At 40.3% G+C, this 16900-nt stretch overlaps 1 long non-coding RNA gene across 1 annotated transcript in view; it reads left to right on the top strand.

Annotated features, from left to right (window-relative positions):
* The window catches only part of LOC144218056 (uncharacterized), a 110756-nt gene that overhangs the window by 66022 nt on the left and 27834 nt on the right, over positions 1-16900 (top strand). The gene's annotated exons all lie outside the window — the stretch shown is intronic.

Here is a 16900-nt window from a genome sequence, read left to right as displayed (position 1 = left end):
GGACTACATCAAACTTAAAAGCTTTTTTTTTTTTTTAAGCATAGTGAGGGAAACCATCAACAAAATGAAAAGACAACTTACTGAACAGGAGAAGATATTTGCAAATTATATATTCAAAAAGGTGTCAATATACAAAATATCCAAAGAACCCATACAACTCAATAATAAACCAATCTGATTAAAAAGTGGACAGAGGCATTTCACCCAAGAAGACGTACAGATGGTCAACAGGCACCAAGACACTGCTCAGTGTCACTAGTCATCAGAGAAATAAAAATCAAAACCACAATGAAATATCACCTCACACTATTTTGAATGGCTAGTATCTAAAAGACAAGTGTTTATGAGGATGTGGAGAAAAGGGAACCTTCATGCACTGTTGGTGGGGATGTAAATTAGTGTAACTGTTATAGAAAACAGTATAGAATTCCCTCAAAAGATTAAAAGCAGAACTATAATATCTAGCAATTCTGCTTTTGGGTATCTTAACCAACTGAGCTACCCAGGTGCCCCTTGCTTTTGGGTATCTATTTGAGGAAATCAAAACAAAAAACTAATTCAGAAAGATATATGCACCCCTATGTTCACTGAAGTGTTATTTAAAATAGTCAAGGTATGAAAACAACCTTATTGTCCATTGATACATGAATGGATAAAGAAGTTATGATATATACCCCAACCTATAAGGAAGAGTTGCCCTACTCAGGATGTGGCACTGGAGGATACACACACGTGTGCTCATGCGTGCGCGTGTGCATGCGCGCGCGCACACACACACACACACATACACAGGAATACTACTGAACCATATAAAAGAGTGGAATCTTTCCATTTGTGACAATACGGTTGGACCTTGAGGTTATTACACGAGGTGAAATAAGTCAGACTGAAAAAAAAACCCACATGATTTCATTTATAAGTGGAATCTAAAAAGCAAAGCAAATACATAAAACCTAGATTCACAGATACAGAGAAAAGATTATTAGTTGCCACAGGGGAGGGGGGAAGAAAATAGGTGAAGGGGATCAAGAGTTAACAAAATTTCCATTATAAAATAAATGTCATGACGATGTAGTGTATTGCATGGCAAATATACTCAATAATAATCATATTAGTTTTGTATGTTGACAAATGGTAACTAGACATATCGTGATCAGTCCACTAGGTGTACAAGTGTCAAACCACTGTGTTGTGTACAGGAAACCAATATAATATTTTATGTTAATTATATTTTAATTTAAAAAAAAAAGAAAAATGAGGCCCAGGCCAGAATGTAGTCTCTAAAGTCTGTATCCATCGACATTTAAAAACATATACATAAGTGTTTACATTATCTTTATTCACAATAGCGCCAAACTGGAAACAGCCTAAATGTTCTTCGATGAATAATGAGCCAAACTATAGTACATCCATACCAAAGAATCTACTCACCAATAAAAAAGAACAAACTGTCGATTCATGGCAACATCTTGAAGGAATAGCCAAGGCATTATAATTGTTGAGCAGAAAAGCCAATCTCAAGAAAATTTCATATTATATAATTCTATTCATATAACAGTTTGAAATGACAAAAGTTAGAAATGGAAGACGTATTTAGTGGTTGCCAGGTGTTAGAAGTGGCAGGAGGAGGTGGGTGTTTTCATAAAAGGGCAACATGAAGGAGCCTTTGGTGTTGAAACTGTATGTTCTTTACTATGGTATTGAATACATGAAGCTACACAGGCAGATTGTATAGAACTTTTTTAAAAATATTTTTATTTATTTCTAGGAGAGAGAGAGAGAGCGCGCGCGAGCAGGGGAGGGTCAGAGAGAGAGAGGGAGATACAGACTCTGAAATAGGCTCCAGGCTCTGAGCTGGCAGTCAGCACAGAGCCCGACGCCGGGCTTGAACCCACGAACCGCGAGATCATGACCTAAGCGAAAGTCGGATGCTCAACCGACTAAGCCACCCAGGCGCCCCAGATTGTATAGAACTTAATAGAACAAGGAGTGCAAGTAAAACTGAGAAATCTGAATAAGACTGGTGGATTGTATGAATGTCAATATCCTAGTTGCTATAGTATAGAATAGTTTTGTAAAATGTTACTATTTAGGGGAAACTGGGAAAAAGTATAAAAGGATCTCTCTCTATGATTTATTACAACTATATGTGAATCTACAACTATCTCAAATAAAATTTTAATTAATTAATAAAATAGAGCCTGGATCTAACCTTTAACATCTCATCTTTGCTATCTTCACTCATCAGGAGTAGATTTTTTGTTAAAAGTCACCTTTCTTCTTCCTTCCTCCACAATTTCTCTGGGGAGGAGGTCTTGACTGCCATTCTTGGGTGAGAGTTTTGGACGTGGAAAACCCAGAAAGCTGAGACATGGAATGTCCTGGGGGGGTAAGTGAGACATACCTTCTACTTACTCCAGAGTCACAGCCTGCAGCTGCAGTAAATCAAGAGCAAAAGCAAGACTCCAAAGGCACACCCTTGCTCCCCACTAAAAAATTAATATGCTACACCCATAGCATGGTAGATAGATTCTCTTCTCTTGTGGCATCATCGCATCGTGTAGTTCTGAGGTTAGTGGCATAGTTAGATCAAGAAATCAAACCGGTAGTACTCTACTTTTCCTCTCTGTATCCCCTAGCATAGGGGTGTCCAATAAGCATTTGTTGAATGAATGAATGAATGAGTGAATGAATTAATTAATTCTGTGCTTGACTTTATTACTGTTCAGTTCCACTTGGGTGAGGGGAGGATCAGAAGCAGTGGTTCTCTAAGAGAAATGTTACGTGGCCTTTCTTGTGGAGATTCATTTCTCAGGACTGGAATCAGGGGCATCACAATATTGTTTTATTTTCTTCCCACTGATTTGCATTGTAGGAATTTGTTCTAGTTGAGCAGTTTTATTTTATATATTTATCTTTTTGGTTTTTTTTTATGAATATAAATTGTTGTCAAACTGGCTTACATACAACACCCAGTGATCATCCCAACATGTGCCTTCCTCAATACCCATCACCTGTTTTTCCTCTCCCCTACACCCCCATCCACCCTTAGTTTGTTCTCTGTATTTAATAGTCTCTTGTGGTTTGCCTCCCTCCTTCTCTGTTTGTATCTATGTGTTTTCTTTCCCCTGTGGTCTTCAGTTTCTTAAGATCCACATATGAGTGAAAATATATGATATCTGTCCTTCTCTGACTGACTTATTTCACTGAGCATAATATCTTGCAGTTCCATCCATGTTGCATGATTTCTTTCCTTCTCATTGCCAAGTAGTATTCCATTGTATATATAAGCCACATCTTCTTGATCCATTCATCAGTTGATGGACATTTAGGTTCTTTCCATAAATAATTTGGTCTTTTTTGAAAGCACTGCTGTAAACATTGGAATCCATGTGCCCCTATGCATCAGCACTCTTATATTCCTTTGGTAAATTCCAAGTATTGCTATATCTGGGTCATAGGGTAGTTTGGATTTTAATTTTTTGAGGAACGTCCACACTATTTTCCAGAGTGGCTGCACCAGTTTGTATTCCCACCAACAGTGCCAGAGGGTTCCCGTTTCTGGTTGAGCAAGTTTAAACAAAAACTAGGGGTACTGGGCTAGAGGCTTGATGAAGAAAGCGAGTTTAGCCTTTTCGATCATGGAAAATTGTCCCCTCTACATTTTTGATATTAGGAAATGCATCTGTTAACAAAACTGGATTTAAGGATTGGGGCAGGAACCCATGCTTAGCTGGCAGCCTAACCATTCCCTTCAGGTTCATTTTGCCCCCTGCCACTTCTGAGCTCTCTTCCCAGGGAGCTGATTCATCCAAAATGTTTTGCAAATTCTCTCTAATCGGTGGATTGAAGCTACACCTTTTCTCCTAGGCATTTCTGTAAAGCCAGCTCTGCTTAGGACAAATCACTTCATTCCTTCACAGTTTCAAGAGTTTCACTTCATGAGTTTTTGAATAAACTAGCTTCACTGAATGAAGAATATCAGCAGAAGTATCAAGTGGCCTACTGAACAGGTGAAGGCAGGTTGAGTTTGGGGCTGCAGAGGATGCATGCTCCAAACAGGAGTTTAAGTACTGGCCCAATTAGCCTAGTTTCTAATCACTGATCAACCAGCCTAAGCAAGTAATTGTACTCAGTGAGTTTTTGGCCTCAGCAGGAGAATAGCCGGTGGGAATTCTTATTTTGATGATCAATAAACTGATGGTTCCATGAGATGTGATTGGTCTTGGGGGACTAAGCTCTAGCTTAAAAGGTGCCCTGTGGGAGGAATATACTTGTTTGCTTTTGCATTTATATAGACATGGTATATCATTCATGCTACTGTGGGATGGTGACAGTGGCAGAGCGTATAGGCAAAGTGTTAGGAAACAAAGTACTAGATACCCACAGTGAGTAGTTGTTTGACTGTGGAGCCCTCTGGGGTTGGGGAAAGGACAGGGGGCTGCCTTGAATTGTGAATCTCTAAGGAAATATTATCTACTGAATCAGCAGTATCTACTGTGCCTCACATATTCATGTATAAGTCATGTAAACCTGGTGTCTAGGATAATCAGCATAGGAATTTGAGGCTATTGAAGTCTCTTTTGGAAATGTCGAAGGGTAGAGTAGAGAGGGAAGCAAATCCACCAGAAAATAAAATTTTGCTTTTTGTTCTCTGTAAACTCCCACAGACTTTCCCTGACATTTAGCCTAAAAAGGTTCTTCCTCTATCAGTCTCTCTTTCTTGATTAACTCTTTATTGTGTACCCTCTCTGGCTTCTTTGGGCTGAGTTATGTGTGAACATGTACCCTCCACATATGTGCTCTTGCTAATTACTAGGGATCTGTACTGCAGAGGAGACCATAGTGCTGGACCAGCAACTTTCCTCTCTGGAGTGGGGCATGGTTTAGGATGTAAGACAGAAGGGGGAAGGATTACAACTTATATACTTTATAAAGTGTTTTATTTTATTCCTATGACACATGACTTTGCTAAGTCTCAAGTATGTTTAGAGTACTCTTATGACCGAAATAATAGAAATATGTCTAGAAGGTCACTGAATTCATAGAAGATTTTCATCATTTAAATTTTCATAATCAGTAGGTATAAAAAGTACAACTATTATCAAGTAATGGAGCTGTGAAATATTTAGATATTCTTGTTCTTGAAAGAAGTAGAAGAATCTATAGGCTGAAAAATGTCACTTTTTTTTGGATAACTGTCTCATGTGTTCTAATGCTTTAAAAAATGTTTTGAAGTTTAGTTTTTGTGATTTAGCTTAACCAATACAAGGATAGATGATTTCCCTATGCAGTGTACTTGAGATAGAAATAAAATCTTTAATGGAATAGTGGCTCTAAGAAATGATTGTCAGTAGTTATCACAAACACTAGGTGAAAGGTCATGGGGAGACTTTTTAGTGGGTGGATCAGATTGACATCTCCTAACCTCATTGATTAAAAAAACCCCAGATATTCTATGTCTCCTGACGTGATGCAGTAGGAAGTCACAGCATTATCTATGACATGCTACTGCTAAAAATATTGAACCTAGGTGTCTCTAGATTCCGCTACGAGTTTATAGAAAATGCAGCAGAAAGGGAAATGTGTTGGATGAATCTACAATGATGCACTTAGTCACTGGACAAATAGCTAATTTTCTTAAACAAATAAATGGTATGAAGAAGAAAGGGAGAAAAAACCATTTTGGATTAAAAGAGACTTCAGATATTAATAGGTGCTGTTTGTGGACTTTGCCTCCTGATTTAAACAAATTGACTATAAAAATACATTTTTGAACTCAGGGAAAAATAAGACAGCTTATTAGGTAATAATAAGAAATTCTTGTTAATTTTGTTGGATGAGATAATGGCATTGTTGGTGATATTAAAAAGAAAAACCTGTCAATCACTTTGAGATATGTGCTGAAGTATTTATGGGTGAAATGGTAGGACACCTGGGATTGGCTTTGAAATACAGTAAGAAAAAAGGCAGGGAGCAGAGATAAAAGCAAAATGGCAGAATTGTTGCTAATTATTGAAGCTTGGCATTGGTACATGGGGTTCATGTTTTATTCTTTCTACCCTGTATATTTGGAAATTTCCATAATCAGTGGTTAAACTATAACCGAAACACATTTTAGTTTTTGTTTTTGTTTGAAGGTCTTAAGGAAATGCAGCTGAAGACGTAAATAATGGAATAGGCCATGCCTCTTGTTGATACCTCCAATTTCCTTTCTTTCCTACAGATATATTTTGTGCATGTCTGTGGAATTAGAAAGTGGGAATACTGTTGGCATAGGCTTGGGCTCTCTTAGTTGAGGAGAACAAGGATTCAGAAGAGGTGGTAAGTGCTAGTCAGATGGGGGGAATATGGGAGGGACTGTGCTAATTTAACTGTCTGGGGGATTGTTGAGTGCTATGTTCTGGGTATTTGTGTCCCCCCAAAATTCACAAGTTGAATCCTAATGCCCAATGTGATGATGTTAGAATGTGGGGCCTTTGGGAGGTGATTAGTTGATGAGGGTGGAACCCTTACAAATGTGATTGGTACTCTTGTGGCACCTGGGTGGCTTTGTGAGTTAAGCCTCTGACTTTGGCTCAGGTCGTGATCTCATGGTTCATGAGTTTGAGCCTGACATTGGCTCTGTACTGACAGCTTGGAGCCTGTAACCTGCTTTGGATGTTCTGTGTCTCCCCCTCTCTCTGCCCCTTCTCACTCACTCATTCACATACTCACTCTCTCTCAAAAATAAATGAACATAAAAAACCCAAACATGATTAATACTCTTTTTTTTTTTTAATATTTTTATTTATTTCTAGGAGAGAGAGAGAGAGACAGCATGAGCAGGGGAGGGTCAGAGAGAGAGGGAGATACAGACTCTGAAACAGGCTCCAGGCTCTGAGCTGGCAGTCAGCACAGAGCCTGACACGGGGCTCGAACCCACGAACCGCGAGATCATGACCTAAGCGAAAGTCGGACGCTTAACCGACTAAGCCACCCAGGCGCCCCACATGATTAATACTCTTAATAAGAGAGATCCCAAGTCTTCCCTGAGCCCCTTTAAACCATATGAATATACAATGAGATGTCTGTGACCTAGAAGAGAACCCTCACCTGACCATGCTGGGTAGTCTGGTGTGAGATTTTCAGCCTCTAGAACTGTGAAAAATAATTATTTGTTCTTATAAGCTACTCAGTATGTAGTATTTTGTTATAGCAGCTAGTACAGACCAATATATTGGGCCATGTTTCTTTTTTTTCCTGGTAAGTGTTATTTATTTATTTATTTTGAAAGAGAGAGAGAGAGAGAGAGAGAATGAATGAATGAATGAATATCCCAAGCAGGCTCCATACCATCCATCAGCACAAACCTGATGTGGGTCTTAAACCAACAAACTGCAAGATCATGACCTGAGCCAAAATCAAGAGTTAGATGCTTAACAGACTGAGCCACCTACATGCAGAGGCCGTGTTTTTTCTAATGTGTTTCCTGTTTCTGCTAAACTTGAGGCCTGAGACTATTGAGCTATCATCAGTGCCTGCCCGAATGTCTGGGCAAAAGTTGGACACTTCATAAATGTTGACTTGATGAATAATTAAATTTCAATTAGTTGGTATCAACTTTTTGTATGAGTGACCTAGTCAGGGCTTTAACAAATAACCAATGCAGCAAGTATGTTAATCTAACAAATCCTTAGTCTTGAAGAGAAAATAGTCACTATTAGGTGCCAGGAACATTATACCAAATAAATACAAATCACCTTCATTATAGTTAGGCACTGGGCTAATTTGGAGATGGAGTCACTGTACCTGCTTTTCAGCCTCATGAATTCTCATTATCATTTCCCTGGTTATAGCAAACAAGTATAATGCTGAAAATACTAGTTTCTTGGGGACAGTATTACAGGTGTGGAGACACAAGATTATGTGCAAATGAGGAGACAAAAGGGGCTTCAATAAAATTACTTCCTATCAAGTGTAATAAACATGTACAATATGTTATTATTAAGGAACTTTGAGGCAGGCCACAATAATGAGGTATTGAGACAGCTAAATGAGATTTTAAGTTAACAAAAACGACGAGAAAGTGAGGATGAAGATGAATGTAAAGAAAAGAGGAAAATGGAAAATGAAGAAAACAAAGAGGAGCAGATATGATGAAAATTGCCCTGCCATTCTGTGGCAAGAGTGAAAGCAAATCTAATGACTTTCTCTGCTTTCAGTTTTAAAAATAAGATACATTTCTCAGATATGAAATGTGGTCCATTATCTGCCAAGGGTGTTCTGAGTTGTCTTCAGGCAGCGACTCTATGCCATAAAATAAACGTTAAACTCTCCACCCGTCCTTTTTAGCAGTGGCACAAATCTAGCTGTTTGGGAAAACTGGTTCTTGATGACAATTTTTCTGCCCTTGCTAGGGAAATTCATTGATGAGTGGTGTGTGTGTGTGTGTGTGTGTGTGTGTGTGTGTGTGTGTGTGTGTTAGTATGCTCTGGTTCATAGATTTTATGATCAACAACTTTTTTACATTTTAACATCTCTAAAACCGAGGTGTATATGTCAGGGTTTAACTGGCAACATTTCCCCCCGTTTCTTGATGGCTCACAAAATAATGTTGCCGGTTATAACCAGTCACATCTTAGTTTGTAAATTTGATATATTTAGAAGGGGAATTAAGGGTGAAGAAGGAGGAAGAGGAAAGATGTGGAAGGAAGTTTGATGCCTTGTATAATGGCACAATTCAGAAAAAATTTCTTGAATTCTTATTATTTGTATGACTATCTGGTAATAAAAATAGCATTTACTTATATCCTTTGGATGAATCCATGAAAATTGTTAAACTCTTCCTTCCGAATTCTCCTTCACTTTTTTCTCCTTCTCCTTCTTGGCTTCTCATATACTTGAGACTTTGGCTTGGTGCAAGCTCCACACTTGTAACTTTCCAAAAGATGCACATGACTTAGATCAACTGTTGGTTTGAGGAGAATCAGCTGGGACAAGATCTGAGAACAGCACCTGGGCTGGACCATAAGGTGGGACACAGAGGCTCCTTCATATCTTAGAGAATTCCACTTCTGCTAAGTCCAAACACATTGTGTCCCCAAGCTGTTCTTCTGCTCCTCTCATTCTGGGGTTTCTGGGAGTAAGCTCGTGCTTGATGCCAAACAACTGTGAGCTTCAGCTCAGCAGTTATGAAATAAAGGAGCTTTGGGTCTGTGCCACTGGGAGAAGTGCTTTTCACCCTTCAGAGCAATTCCTTTTCCTTTCTTATTTTTTTAAAGTTTANGGGGGGAGGGGGAGGGAGGGAGAGGGAGAGAGGAGGAAGAGGGAAAATCCCAAGCAGGCTCTGAGCTCTATGCTGAGCTCAATGTAGGGCTTGATCACATGTTCCTGGGATCATAACCTGAGCTGAAATCAAGAACTGGACGCTCAACCGACTGAGCCACCCAAGTGCCCTGCTTTTGTTCCTCTCTGCAGCTGCAGGTCTTTGGGATTCTCGCCTAGAGGTGAAAATAGTAACTATGATGGGTTTAGTCGGCATGTCATCTATCACACAGAGAAGAGACAGTGAAGCTGGAAGCCTAGTACCTAGTACTCGCAGGTCAGGAGTCTTGAATGTTGTGTTTTCATGCAGGATCAGGAATCTCACACTCATTTCGATTTTGTGATACAACTGAACTCAGATGAATATATGAGATACTTCAGCACTGGTGGGATCAGGAAGATGATACTTCTGAACATTATGAGAGAGAGAGCAAAGGAGTCTCTGGATATTGGCTGCTAACAATTAGGTGATGAGTTTGGATAGTAGATAATAGAGAGAAGGTTGCAACATACAGTCACTGGCCATATCTATCACCCAAACACTGGGCAAAAATTCAGTGAAAAATATTCAAGGCCATTCAGCCAAATTAGTGTAGGCAAGGTTTAATAATTCTGGGCATACACTGATTGCAGTCAGTAGAAATCTGGTGATTTTCACTCATGTCCTATGGAAATGTTCTCTTATCCATCCAGTTTCATCAGACCTAATCATTCCTTGCCAGAAACCAAACAAAATGTCGCCTCCCTTTTAGAAAGATTTTATCATTGACAGAAACATAATTTCACTTATCCAGCAAGAGAAATGTTGACACTGACAAGAAGATAGTATCTTTTGTCTTCAAAGCTGTTTTATAGGAAACAATTTAAGCTAAAATAGCTTTTCCTTTTTTCTCAGTTTTATCAGGAATGATTACTCCCTTTGCTGCTCTGCCATATCAACCCACATCTAATAGTACCTGAGACTGATCTGGTCAGTTTCTAATTTAAAATAAAGGTTAAATATCCCCAGGTCAGGTTTTGGAGTTGGGGCCTCTATGGGGACGTTGGGCAAGGTTTAGTGTCTTGGTAAGTTAGCCTTGAAGCTGTGACGGAGTGGAGGGGACATGAAAGCCCAATGCTGTGAAAGCCCAGTGCTAGGGGCGCCTCCTAGGATCATCACTATGTTGAACAAGGTCACTGCTGGGAGAAGAGAAGTCCCAGGTCCTAAGCAGAATGTATATGGGAACAAGGGAGAGGAGTAAGGCAGGAGACAACCAAGGAGAGTAATAAGGGAATTGGCTACCTGTCTATGTCCCCAGCTAGAGGTGGATACCTTTGTGGTTAGAAGTGTGCCTTGGGAGTCACACTGCCTACCTTTAAATCCTGACTCCCCACCCTTACTAGCTCTGTGACCTTTGCTGAGCTACTCTTTCTGAGCTTTCATTCTCTCATCTGTAAAATGAGGATAATAATGATTCCTGCTTCATTATGATTCCTACTTTATTAGATGATAATGCATGTAAATCATTTAGCTTAGTTCCTGTCATGTAATAAGTGCTCAATAAATGTTACACTAGCTTTTTATTCCTTCATCAATCATATTACTCCTTCTCAGCAGACTGTGAACTCTTCTGGGATGAGAATTCTATTTTATTCATCATTTTACTCTAAGATCTTCTTTCCCCATAGCAGCCTTAGAATGGCCCTAAAGGTGGTTTTGCCTTGTTTCCATGACGTCGTCCTTCCTGGTTCTCCTCAGACCTCTCACTAGCTGCTCCTTCCCACTTTTCTTAATCCAGATCATTAAACATTAGCTTCCTGCTTGGGCTACTCCTCTCTCTTTATTCTTTCTCCCAACTCCAGAATTGGTATCTCCTGAGTTGACCTCCCCTCTTGAGTTCCAGACTCACATAACTGGATTTTTTATTAGACATCTCCACTTAGATGTCTCACAGGTGAGTCAAATTTCAGAAACCAAGAGTCCAAAAATAAAAACTATTGTTCCCCTTCTTTCCTTATCAAGTAATCTCAATATATGGCTTCACCATCCATCTCATTTCTCCAGCAGAAACCTAGTATCTCATTTCCCATAGTTGGTCTCTTAACAAGCCCTTGTGGCCCAGACTGCAAAAGACCTCAGAGCCAGCTCCTGCCCTCCACCTCTGTGCTGCCAGTCTAATACAGGCCATCTTCGTTTCTTTTCTGGAATACTATGACAGCCTACAAGCTATTCTCCCTGTCTCTACCATTGGCCTCTGACAGTCCCTTTTCCATGTACATCAGATAAATCTTTATTTAAAAAAAACATTTCTTTTTGTAGAGGATCATTTTATTTTATTTTTTAAAAAGAGTTTATTGTCAAGTTGGTTTCTATATAACACCCAGTGTTAATCTCCACAAGTGCCCTCCTCCATGCCCATCACCCCTCTTCCCCTCCACCCCCATCAGCCCTCAGTTTGCTCTCAGCATTCAAGAGTCTCTCAAGGTTTGCCTCCCTCCCTCTCCTCCACTGTTTTTCCCCTGCTTCTCCCCGATGGTCCTCCGTTAAGTTCTAGAGGAACATTTTAAATGAGATGATGAAAGACTCCTCTTTTTCCACTACTTATCTACCCTCTTCATTTCTTTCTAGATTCCAGTGCCCATCCGTTACCATTGTTTGCCTGAAGAACTCCTCTGGATAATGTCTCTCGATATACTGTCACCTGTCATTGGGGAGGGGGTCTTTGGCTGTGGAATTACTTTTCTTCTACCCATGGGTTCCATTTTCCTCCTTCTCTGGATTTTGAGCATTTTCTTTCTTTGGAGGCTGGACATGACACTTTGAATGTTTTGTGAGTCTGGATGTGGTTATCCCCTCTGAGGAGTGCTGAGTGTGGTTTTGGCAAGCACTTAATGACACCACCTTGGCTTCATCTTCTCCAGGTTTATGTGATTTTATTGTCGGAAGAGGTACAATACACAAAATTAGCATTTTCAGGCTTCTTTTCAACCTCTGATGGATGAGTTGAGAGGAGCATTTGCTCTAGTGTCATCTTGTTCCAGAGACCACTGACATGGGACCTTTGATGGAGTCTCATGGCCCATGAAATGATTTGTATCGGTGTGCCTAGTGAATGGTGACTCTAAGGGCCACAATTGTCTTTGTTCCTGTTGAGACTTTCAGCCTCACCATGACTGTCCTATAAATACATCCCAAATAGTAATTTCTCAACTTGAAGAAAGTTACCATGTTTTCCTTGAAAACTTGTTGTCCAGGCAGTGATGTCAGGAGGACCACTGAGAAAGCCACCTGTGATTGGCCAGCGGAAGCTGCCTGGTGATTGGCCACCTGAACAAGGCCAATCGCATGAGCACTGATGATTGGCCAGAAGTTTTGCTGACATCACCAGAAAGCATTGTGGTGAATCAGGGTGGGTAGAAAAGCCAGGCAACAGCTCAGGCCACACTGAAAAGAGACATGGCACTACCCCCACAGCTCTTTCTGCAGCTCATCTCATTGTCTGCCCTGTAAAATGTGTTTATTTTATTTTGAGAGACAGAGACAAAAAGCAAGTAGGGGAGGGGCAGAGAGAGAGGGAGACACAGAACCTGAAGCAGGCTCCAGGCTCTGAGCTGTCAGCACAGAGCCTGATGCGGGGCTTGAACCTACAGACTGTGAGATCATGACCTGAGCCAAAATCGGGCACTTAACCAACTGAGCCACCCAGGCACCCTGATAAATCTTTAAAAAATAGTTGAATCATGTCCCTTCTGTGTTTGAAATCTCTTATGGCTTCCTATGCACACAGCATAAAACCCTGAGTCCCAAAAGAGCTTATGGAGCCTTGCAGGATGGGGCCCTGCCTGATTCTCAAGCTTCCTGAATACCCATTTCCTGTACTCAGTCAGATGAGTCAGATGAGCCTTCTTTAAATTCTTTCATGCTCTGGGGTCTTTTCCTGGATTGTTTCTGCTGCTTGAAATATCTTTCTCCCAGGCTGCCCCTCCTATTCTTTGGAGCTTGTTTGGCATTGTCACCTTTCAATGTGGGCCACCCTTCTTCTAGTATTGTACGCCCCAGCCTCCTTCATATATTTTTCATAGAACATTCCAAAATTTGCAGTTTATAATTCTTTTACTTATTTATTTTTTTGTGTTTCTTTATCTCACCAAGGCATAGGGACCACATGTCGATCATTTGCTCATTGCCTAGCATAGTTCCTGGCACATAGTTAGACTCTATAAATACCTACTGAACGAATGAATCCAACAAAGTGCTCAGTCGATGTGCATTGAATGAATGAACAAAATGATAAATAAAAGTGTGATTTTTTTTAAAGGCTCGATGGCATTGTTACCAAGAGATAAAGTATTAATTATGCTCAGTGGATACAGCATGATGTAGGAGATAGATTGGGGGCTTTGGTGTAGCTTGAGTTGTGGCTCTGCCTTTTATTATCTGTGTGACCTTGGAAGTGTTTCTTAACCAGTCTCAGCTTTAATTTTCTCACCTATAAAATGGAGAATTAAACCTCTTTATATCAGAGGATGTCATGAGAAGTAAATGAGATAATGTATGTAAAATGTATGTAAATCCCCTGGCATAGAGTGGCACTCATTATCCAGTTATTCATTTCTTTTTTTCTACCAGATATCAAACTGTGGGGTTTCAGAGATCAGTGAGTTAGTGAGAAAGGTATTTTGGAAGGAAAGAGGTCTTCTAGGTGCTGGCTTTCTCCTCTCCTCTCACTTTCTAATTATACTGAGTTAGGAATCTCAGATCAATGCAGGAAGCACACTTTTTCCAGCAGTAGGGGTTGCCAGTCACTGTGGAATTTATAGGCCAGGTAATTTCCTTTGCTTATTCTTCTTCAAGTTGCAGATATCAAATTTCAAATTCTCAGATCTTTCTTTCCAGAATATGACTACATTTGGGGGTGCAGGGCAGTGCCATTTACCCCATAATTTTCTCAACTATATTTTGTAATAGCCTCCTGACTTCCACTGAATAATCTGAAAAGTCCATTCAAACAGTTACCTAGAGTCCACTAGAGCTCCTAACCCCATTTCAATAAGTGGCACTGTCTTATTTGTCCAAAAACCTGCTCTCTGCTCTTCATTATGTCCCCCTGAATAGATGATTGAGCTCTTCCTGGGATCCTCACCACTTCCTCTCACTTGGCTTCTTGACTCTTTCCTTTCTCTATTCTGTCTCTTCCTTGTCCCTATTCCTACCATCTTTCCTTCTCTTTCTTCCTCAATCCCTCTCTGGTCCCTTATTCTCACTGTCTCTCCATTAAATGCTTATTTCATCATCTTTCTACTCTCTGGCCTGCTTGACTAGTACAATTGGTGGAATAAACGCTTTGGATCCAGTTTCACATCCCTGGGTCTATCAGTGATTTCCGTCACAGCTGTGGAGAACTATTTGAAGCCCTCCTTGCTTCTCTATCTCAGGGCCTTTTCCAATGCCAATAGCCTGGAAGTGCAGGGGAGTCATCACCCCAGATATTGCTCTTATCCAGTGGGGGATTGGATCAGTGACAGTCTTGGCAACTGATTGGATTTGGCATTGGAGGGACACAGAGGAGTGCAGGATGGCTGGAAGTTTGTTGAGGTCAGGAGTATTGGGAAAGCCCCAGGATGGTGTTGTCAAGATAGTAGTCATAGGTGAAATATCATGTGAGGGTGAGTGACCTTGGGGCAGAGATCACCCTTTATGTTTCTTTGTATTCCGAAGATTTAGTATAGTACCCAAACCTAAGTGTTCACAAAATGTTCACTGAAAGAGCAAACCCATTTCTTCATGTGCCAGTGCATCAAAGTTGTTACATTGATATGGCTTTCTTCAGAAAGCCAGGTGCAGCTACCCAGTTATCATGATATTATCCTGGAGATATTGATAGATTTTTCTCTTTTAATATTTGTTCCATTGTCACATAAAACATCAGTACTAGATTCATAAAACTGCTATTTCCTTGTCATTTGTCAAGGCACTTTGGAAGTCATTTGCTTTTGGGGGGGTTAATCTTCTAGAATATCAGTATTACATGGTATTTCAGTAAGCATCCTAAGTGCTTCAGCAAGCGTAAATTGTTTAGCATTTATATATCACTTATATTCTCCAGGAGCTCAACATTAGTTAATTCTCATGATACTTAGAGATAAGTGTCATTTCAAGTCATGATTTGTATGTGTTTCAAGTTTATAAGTGTTCTCTGCCTGCTTTTTTTGTCAGTAGCTATTTCATTTTCCATCACTAAGACTTCCATTTAATTTTGTTTATTGCACTCTTTGTGGAACTGGGAACATATGGTAACTTTTGTTTGATGTGCAACCATTATTTGAATAGCTTTTGGCTCAGAGATGGCCTCAAAGTTCCTAGGTCCTGCCTGGACATGTTCCTCAGAGTTGGAGGATTACAACAGGGAGACACAGTAGCTGGAGATAAAGTACGAAGTTGCTTCATGAACGGCAGAGTTGCCCTGAGTTCTAGCTGTTCCCACCGTTGGGAGAATATCCACTAGGCTTCACAAAGACATGTGCCCCCAAGCCCCCACCCACCTCCATCCCAGCTCTCAGAGTGGAGAAAGCGTGAGCATAAGCCCAGCAGTGATTACCAGTGTGTTGTTTTAGGGAATGCTCGACTGAGTAACAGAAGACACATCAGAGAGCACACTGCAATGGAGCATGTGCCCCTGGGGTAGCTATAGGGCACCTTGGCTACCTCTTTGAAGGTTTATACACCAGGAAGCTAGGATGCTGCCAGAGAAATTCACATACCATCTTCGATGAGGCTTAATAGCAGAGACCACCAAAGTTGGATCAATCCAGATGTAGGAAAAGGAGGCCGGCCTTCTTCTTGCTAACTCTGGGCTGTGTCTATGGCTGGTGTGATACTTTAGCATGTGAACCCCAGCAAGGGGGCTGACTTTTCAGATGCTGCTCCATCCCCATACCATGAAGAAGCCTCTTGGCTACAGATGCCTTCTCAAGATGGAGAAGTTTAAAGGGTGAAACTTAATTCAATATTTGCCAATATTTATCCCCAAAGAAATTCTTGAATTAGAAAAGACCAGGTTATCTTGTATTGAAGAATTAACAGTTTTCAATGCTCCGCAGAAACGGAAATCCAAAAGCTAAGCTTAGATTGGTTATAAATAAATTAAACAATTTTTTAAATCTTTGTTTTTAAGAGTGATACAGAGAGAGACAGAGTGTGAACAGAGGATAGGCAGACAAGGAATCTAAAACAGGCTCCAGGTTCCAAGCTGTCAGCAGAGCCTGATGCGGGCTCAAACCCACGAACTGTGAGATCATGACCTGAGCCGAAGTCAGACGCTTAACCAACTAAGCCACCCAGGTGCCCCACTAAATAAATTTAAAAAAAAAATCAATTTTGCAAATTTTATAGACTTTCATGACTATCAAAATTGTATCAATTAGTTTGTTATTCAGCAAATTATGGAATTGAAGCTTAGAGATATTAAATGACTCACTTGAAGGCACCCGACTTATAAAGGGGTTCTGTTTTCCTGGCCAGGTCTGTATGGCCCTGGTCTATGGGATGCCAGGTCTGTCTGATCTTTGTCCTTAATCTTTACCTTAACTTATTACTAGTGCTTTCAGAACTTTA

Source organism: Crocuta crocuta, unplaced genomic scaffold (genome assembly GCF_008692635.1).
Source record: "Crocuta crocuta isolate KB4526 unplaced genomic scaffold, BGI_CrCroc_1.0 scaffold427, whole genome shotgun sequence".
Taxonomy (NCBI): domain Eukaryota; kingdom Metazoa; phylum Chordata; class Mammalia; order Carnivora; family Hyaenidae; genus Crocuta; species Crocuta crocuta.
This window is presented reverse-complemented; position numbering and strand designations above follow the sequence as displayed.